The sequence below is a fragment of the Oryctolagus cuniculus genome, chromosome 1, assembly GCF_964237555.1.
Source record: "Oryctolagus cuniculus chromosome 1, mOryCun1.1, whole genome shotgun sequence".
Taxonomy (NCBI): domain Eukaryota; kingdom Metazoa; phylum Chordata; class Mammalia; order Lagomorpha; family Leporidae; genus Oryctolagus; species Oryctolagus cuniculus.
The window spans coordinates 120,682,233-120,689,612 of NC_091432.1; the positions used below are offsets into that span (position 1 = coordinate 120,682,233).

General features: G+C 43.6%; 1 pseudogene; it reads left to right on the plus strand.

The window, feature by feature from the left end:
* The first annotated feature begins 2,931 nt into the window (after positions 1-2,931).
* LOC127484933 (U2 spliceosomal RNA) lies at positions 2,932-3,105 on the plus strand (annotated as a pseudogene).
* Positions 3,106-7,380: the final 4,275 nt, after the last annotated feature.

Sequence of the window (7,380 nt, forward strand, 5' to 3'; positions counted from 1 at the left end):
GAAAAGAGAGAGAGAGGGGCGGGGAGAGAGAGAAAAAGAATGAACTTCCATCCGCTGGTTCACTGTCCAAATGGCCTCAATGGCCAGGAATGGGCCAGGTTGAAGCTAAGAGGCAGGAGCTTCTTCCAGGTCTCCCATATGGGTGCAGGGGCCCAAGCACTTAGGACATCTACTGCTTTCTCAGGCCATTAGCAGGGAGCTGGATCAGAAGTGGAGCAGCTAGAAGTTGAGCTTGCTACACCACAATGTTGGCACCCATTAACATCTTAATCCCACTATCCAACACTTTTGAGACTGCAATTTTTTTTCAGTAGCCATTTCTCAAATTTCCTCCATTTAGCATTTTTACCTCCACCTTATGCCTCTTAGGACATCTTCCATCTCTTCTTGCTCTTGTGTCACTTGACTCTGAGAATGCAGGTATCTGTGTATAGCTGACATGCTCAGAGTCCTCCCCAGACACAGATTCTGCTGAATTCCAAACCCAAGGGGACTATCAAAGGAGGCAGAGTGTTCAGTTCCTCTTAGTAGCACTGCCTGTCTCCCATTTCAGGGCACACTGATTGCTTTGGGGAAATGTGGAGCAGTGCTTTTATCCATTGCCAATTTAATGACTGTATTATGCTAATTGCAGTTGCCATCATAATATCAATTCTTCTTCCAAGCCTCTCACAGTCCAAGAGGACTTCACCATTCACCCAGGTAGAATGTAATTATATCATGCTAGGCTTTGCATTTGTATTTGTTATATCACGAGGTTTCAGGAGGAAATATTATCCTAAAAGTGAATGTAAGTCTAATATTACACTGTAATTCCCCAACATTATTTACAAAACTTGAGACCCATCAGATGGAAGGCTGGGGTCCTCCGGTTTCAGCAGTTTGCTTTTAGGTAAAAATGTATGAATAGAACTTGGCTGAAGGGAAATATGGCTTACCAACCTGTTCCACTCAATCACTCATTGATTCTTTTATATATCAAATGTATATTGAACACTCAGTGTGTGCTCAGTAGTGCCACTTCATGTTCATGTCATTGGAGACTATGAAAATGATTAAGAACCTACTATGGTCAGAAAGCAAGTAGAGGTAAACTTCAAGTGTTACAGTAACTTGATCTTGGGTGTAGCAGCTGTGTAACTGTCAGCAGGACATCTAGGACATGTGGGCAGTGCAGATAACAGCCAAGGAGGGCATTCAAAGAGAGGTGATATTTCAGCCATACTCCATAATATTATGCTGTCATGGTACAGGGAATACAGGCGAGAAAGAGGATAGAGAAAAATAAAGAAGTGAGTAGAGAGGAAGAGGCAGAAGAAGCATGCAGGAGCAATTGGCCGCCTGTCTGGAGAGCTGCCTTGAGTTGCATTTTGTAAATGACATCTATGAACACCTTGCAAGCCTACAGGAACATGCATTTGACCATCTCTGTGGATCTCACTCTTGAATTTTTCTCTGCTGGAGCATTCTTCCCTTTCAAAGAGATGCTCCAAATTGTTCAGCTGAACTTCATATCACAACCACAGACAAAAAGCAGCTCTCACTCTACCACAACTGACCTCTAGCCCTGGTACTTGTGTCTTAATCAGTTGGTACTGTGAAATGTGGGTTTGCTTGTATACTCAATTTTCATGAGGTGTGTTGGTGATGGAGAACTGCAGAGAGCAGGATACAAATAATCCAGGAAAAGAGAGAACAAAGTCAGTCTTCATCCTTGAAGACATCTTTAAAATCCAATTGATGGGGAAAATGAATGTTATCTTGAAGAGATATGAATGCTATCTTAAAGAGAGCACTTACAAAATAACCTCCAGACAACTCCTGTTTCTTCCTATCCAAGCTGAGCACTCAATGGCAGAATAAAAGACTGTCTGCATCTGTGCCGAGGATATCTGTACCTTAAGAGGGCTTGCTGAGCTAGCTCTTGATGCCTTCTGTGTTTTTGCAGTGATAGGAGGAAGAGATGGGCAGTGTAGGCAGTGAGAGACAGAGGGAGTGCCCAAGAGAAGAGTCCATGTCTGCAGACTCAGTGTAGTGAAGCTCACCAGACTCAGGAAATTCTTGGATGCTAAGTGACTGGGACAGCTCAGAAATGAGTGCCCATTTCTTTGTCTGACTCAGAATCAGTGTTCATAGAAATAAATTTTAAAAGGACTTAGTTTCTTTGGCAAACCAATAAAAGGCTTTGGGATTTTACTTTAAGCATTCTGAATAATCCTATTAGCAGCTTAGAAAAACGGGGTTATTTTAATGACAGAACACACACACACACACACACACATTTCCCATCCATTAGTGTCTAGAGGAGATAATCCTCCCCAGCTGAAGTGTACCCTCATTGTGGGGTTTATCCCTGTCGCCAGGTATGGAGAAGCAACAGAGGAAAGCAGGGATCAGCTACTCTTGTAGGGCACAGTCCGCTGTACAGAATCTGCTTTTGCCCACCCACCCAATGGCACATAATCTAAATCCCAGAAGAGGAGCACAGAGCAGGAGCCGGAACCCATTGACACAGGAGACCCACATTTATGTCTAGGTTTTTCTTATGACATTTCACCTACAAAAAGGGAATAACAGTACTATTCAGGTCTTGAAAATTAAGTTGTCTTGAAAGTGAATCAAGGTTACACAAGAGGAAGTGCCGAAATGAGTGCCTAGACCACCAGTTCTGTTTATTATTTATGCTAGTCTGGAAGTCTGTCATTTCTCACAACCTATTTTGCAGCTATTTTTACAAATCAGCTGTCTTGACTTGGGTCAGGTGGGGTTTATTTTCTGATTTGTGCACAGCTCTGCTGGGAGGTAAAGAGTGTGGAAAAAAGAGTTGTTCTTGTGAAACCTTGCATGCTATGGATCCGACGAATGGGAAGCATGGAGCTAGACCAGCTGTTCAGCAGTACAATATGTGTACGATAACATATATATGTTTTAATCGCTTCTCGGCCTTTTGGCTAAGATCAAGTGTAGTACATACACATGTTTTAGTAAATGTGAGTTGTTGGCTTTTTAAGAAAGATTTACTTATGTATTTGAAAGAGTTACAGCTGGGGCTGGGCCAGGCCAAAGTCAGGAGCCAGGAGTTTCTTCCAGTTCTCCCACATGGGTGCAGGGGCCGAAGCAGTTGGGATATCTGCTGCTGCTTTTGCAGGCATGTTTGCAGAGTGCTGGATCCAAAATGGAGCAGCTGGGAATTGAACTGGCACCCACATGTGATGCAAGTGTGCAGGTTTGTGGTTTAATCAGCTATGCCACAGCACTGGCCCAGAGTTGTTATTGGCTTTTTAAAGAAAGAATATTGCTATGTGCTTGGATTTTCTTAGTAATCCTTTTTATGTTATCTCATCACTCCTTTCCCCCAACTTCCAGAGTTGCCTGATCCCCAGACAAAAGAAACCTAGATGCTTACATGAGAAATAGGCCTGGATTTCTTCCCAAAGTCCTATCTCTCTGATGTTGTTACTTGCAGGGATCAGACTTGCATGCTGCCAGGAACATTTCTTCTGTATGTTGTAATGACTCATGCCCCTGGGATAATGAACAAGACTTGGCAAATGCCAGGCGTGATGGCTGAGCCAACAGAGGACACGCACATCAGAGAAGCCAACAGTCGGAAGGCCAAGCTAGAAAACCCATTTAGGATTTCCAGAGAAAAAAAGTCATTAGCTACCAAAATCTCTTTTGATTTGAACAAATGACAAATCCTAAATGTGTTTCTTAGATGTATTTTCCTTACTGATCATTTAAATTCCCCATTATGAATCTTTATTTCAATTAGTAAGAGAGGCGAGAAAACCTTTGGGAGACATTAATTCATAGGCAAGAAAATCTACTGAGATGCTTTTATGGAGTCTTGCTTTATTGTAGGAAAGATTAGAGTACAGTGAAGACAAAACTCTCCCTTCACTTCCATGTAATGATCAGGTAAGGTTGCAGAAGAAAAGAGGCATGCAGACAGAATTGTACACACGTAGATGTTGGGTAAGTGTCAGTCAGATGAACATAGGGTGCGAGGACAAAAAGAAAGGACATGGAGGAGGGGTGAGGGTGACAGTGATGCAAAGGAGTGGACTCGTGGCCTCAGTGAAGGAGCAGGAGGGAGAGGTGCAATGAGGCACTATCAGGGGTGGGAAGTCTTTTTTTCTGCCAAGGACCATCTGGATATTTATGACATCATTTGTGGACCATACACAATTATCAGCTTAAAAATTGGCCTACTGTAGATTCAATGAATTTTGAGTCGAGAACAAATGATTTCATGGCCTGAGTGCTGGATGCTCCCTATCCCTGCTAGATGAACCTGGGAGAGGTGCTAGAAGTTACACATAGCCCCTCCTTTCATAGTTTCAGAGGGCTTTTGTCTGTTGAAATGTTAACTGTTTAACTATTTTTCTTAGACTCTCGAAATGTATTAATCTTTAAAGCAAATCCCCTGCAAATTGGATAACCATAGCAACCCAGCAGAGTGGAAATTGTTCTTGGTGGGCAGCGGCCAGTGCTGGTGGCCAGAGGGCAGGGCAATCAATGGGAAGTTCAGATGAGGCTCAGGAGGCAACAGTCCCCACCGCAGGCTGAGGAAGTCACCAGTGTACCATTAAGGCACCAGACTCTCAATCTGCAGCCTGGCAGAGAAGGACTGGGCTGGGTCGCGGGGGTGAGGTGAGGGGTGCAGGGCAGGGCCACACCAAGGAAGCGACTGACTGCACTGCACATTCACCATCCGGCCAGCCCCAGGGTTCAGACACATGCCACTGGCTCAGGAGCGATGTAACGCAAGAATAAGCAAGAGCATTTGTTATTTCTACCCAGGCAGAAAACAAACAGCAGCAAGAACAACAGAAGATACAGTGTAGGAGCAGCCTACAAAATGCAGGCTGTAACCTCGATGGTATTGATTGACTGCACCTGTCCGTCTTCATTTTCCAACCTGAGCTTGATTGCTGGCAAGTTTATAGGATTATGGGTTTAATTGGATGCCTGTGTTTCACTAGATGTAAGTGAAATTTATGGCTGTGGGGTTTGTGGTGCCAAGGTTTACCTCCGTCATTGCCTCCCAGCCGACTGGCCGAGACCCTGGGAACCAATCAGGACTGTGCTCCCAGGCTCGCGTGCGAGCAAAGCGCTCCTGGGAGCTGCTTGCAGGCTGGGGTCACAAGAAGAGCAGCTGGACCAGGTAACAGGAGCCAGGAGCACCCCCCGAGCTGCCCTCGCTATCTGGCCTCATCTAACACTAAAAGGAACTGTAACAGGCCTCCTGGAGCCATTATTGATGTTTAGTTAGATCCCCAAGTGCTAGTGATACACACAGAACTGCTCACTAGGCTGGTTGCCATGCTCTTCTTCCACAGGCTGTTACCATCAGGCATTTAGGGAGGGAAGCTGGAAGTGTGTGGAAGACGCTAATCCTGTGAACCCAGGGTGTTGTACTCACTACTGCTGGTTAATAGTGTGTTGTGTACATTTATGGTATTGTTTCAGTTTTCAAAGTGTGATTGCTCCTAATAACTCAGAAAAATTGTTCATTTAGCATATTATTTGTTGAGCACCTAATACATACTGTTTTCTGAGCTTCTAGGTAAGAGTAGGGCAAAAGAATTCTTATTTTCATTATTTTGCAGATAAGAAAAGCAAAATCCAGTTGTTTGATTCAACCTTACTACATGGAGATCTCCTGGAAAAAAATATCAGAGCCAGAATTCAGGTTCTTGACTCCACATTCATAGAAGCAGAGCTGAGAAAAGAAAGAAACATCAATGAGCTACCTTGGACTTCTTTTTGGCTGCTCAGGAAACCCAAGTGTTCTCTCTCTAGCTTTAGTTGGATGTGGACAGTTTTACTTATCAAATTAAATGGCCTCCAGGAAAGTAAAAGACTATATAAATCATTTATAAAGTTGTAACCCAGGGCCAGCATTGTCGCAAAGCAGATTAAAACACTACCTGCAACTCCAAACATCCTATGTGAGTGACAGTCTCAGCTGCTCCACTTCTGACCCAACTCCCTGCTAATATGCCTGTGAAGACAAGAGAAGATGGCTGAAGTATCTGAGTCTCTGCCACACACCTGCGAGTCTCAGATGGCGTTCCAGGCTCCTGGCTTCAGCCTGGCTTAACCCTGATCTTTGAGGCCATTTAGGCAGTGATTATTGGGGTAGAGGATCTCTCTTTCTCTCCCTCCTTCCCCCTTTCTCTATAACTCTGCCTTTCAAATAAATAGTTTTTTTAAAAAAAGATAGGAAATTTTTCTAATTAAGGAATATAGAACACTGTCCAGTGAAATTCAACTTCAGTTCTTTATGACAAAAATACATTGAGAGGCTGGCACTGTGGTGCAGTGCAGTGTGTTAATCTTGCACCTGTAGTGCTTGAATCCCATATGGGCAGCAGTTCTAGTCCTCGCTGCTCCTCTTCCGATACAGCTTTTTCCTATGGCCTGAAAGCAATAGAAGATGGCCCAAGTGCTTGGACCCCTACACCCGTGTGGGAGACTTGGAAGAAACTCCAGGCTCCTGGCTTCGGATCGGCTTACCTCTGGCCGTTGCAGCCATTTGGAGAGTGAACTATCGGATGGAAGACTTTTCTCTCTGTCTCTCCCTCTCACTGTCTGTAACTCTACCTCTCAAATGAATAAATAACATCTTTAAAAAAAATGAATAAAAATCCTGTAACATCAAGGAATGCTTTGACTCCATTTTAAAAAATGAAAAAAAAAAAAAAGAAATACATTGCAAGTTGATCAAGTTGATCAAGTTGGTTTAGAATAGAGATTATTTAGGAGGGGTACAGACTAAAGTAGCAAAGATCTACCTTTTTAAAATATTCATTTATTTATTTTGAAAGAATTACAGACATATAAACACACACAAACACACACACACAGAAAGAGAGAGAGAGAGGGGGAAGGAGAGAGAGAGAGAGGGAAGGAGAGAGAGAGAGAGAGAGAGAATATCTTTCATCTGCTGGCTCACTCCCCAGATGGCCACAATGGGCAGAGGTAGAGCAGGCTGAACATAGAATCGAGGCGCTTCATCTGACTTTCCCTTGTTGGTGTTAGGGTCACAAACCCTTAGACCATCTTCTGCTGTTTCCCAGGCCATTAGCATGGAGTTGGATCAGGAGTGGAACAGCTGGGACACAAACCGGCACTCCTATGGGATGCCAACTGTGCCAGCAGAGCTTTTACTCACTACACCACAACACCAGCTCCAAAGATCTACCATTATAAAAGAAACCTGATGATGTAGACACAGTGCACATGTAAAATGCTGATGATAAGTAATGGGAACAGCACACTGCTTGCCTTGTTTCATCCAAGTATTAAAACATTTGTTTTATAGATGAGAAATTTGAGCATTAATATACCCATTTTATAGATGAGGCTAAG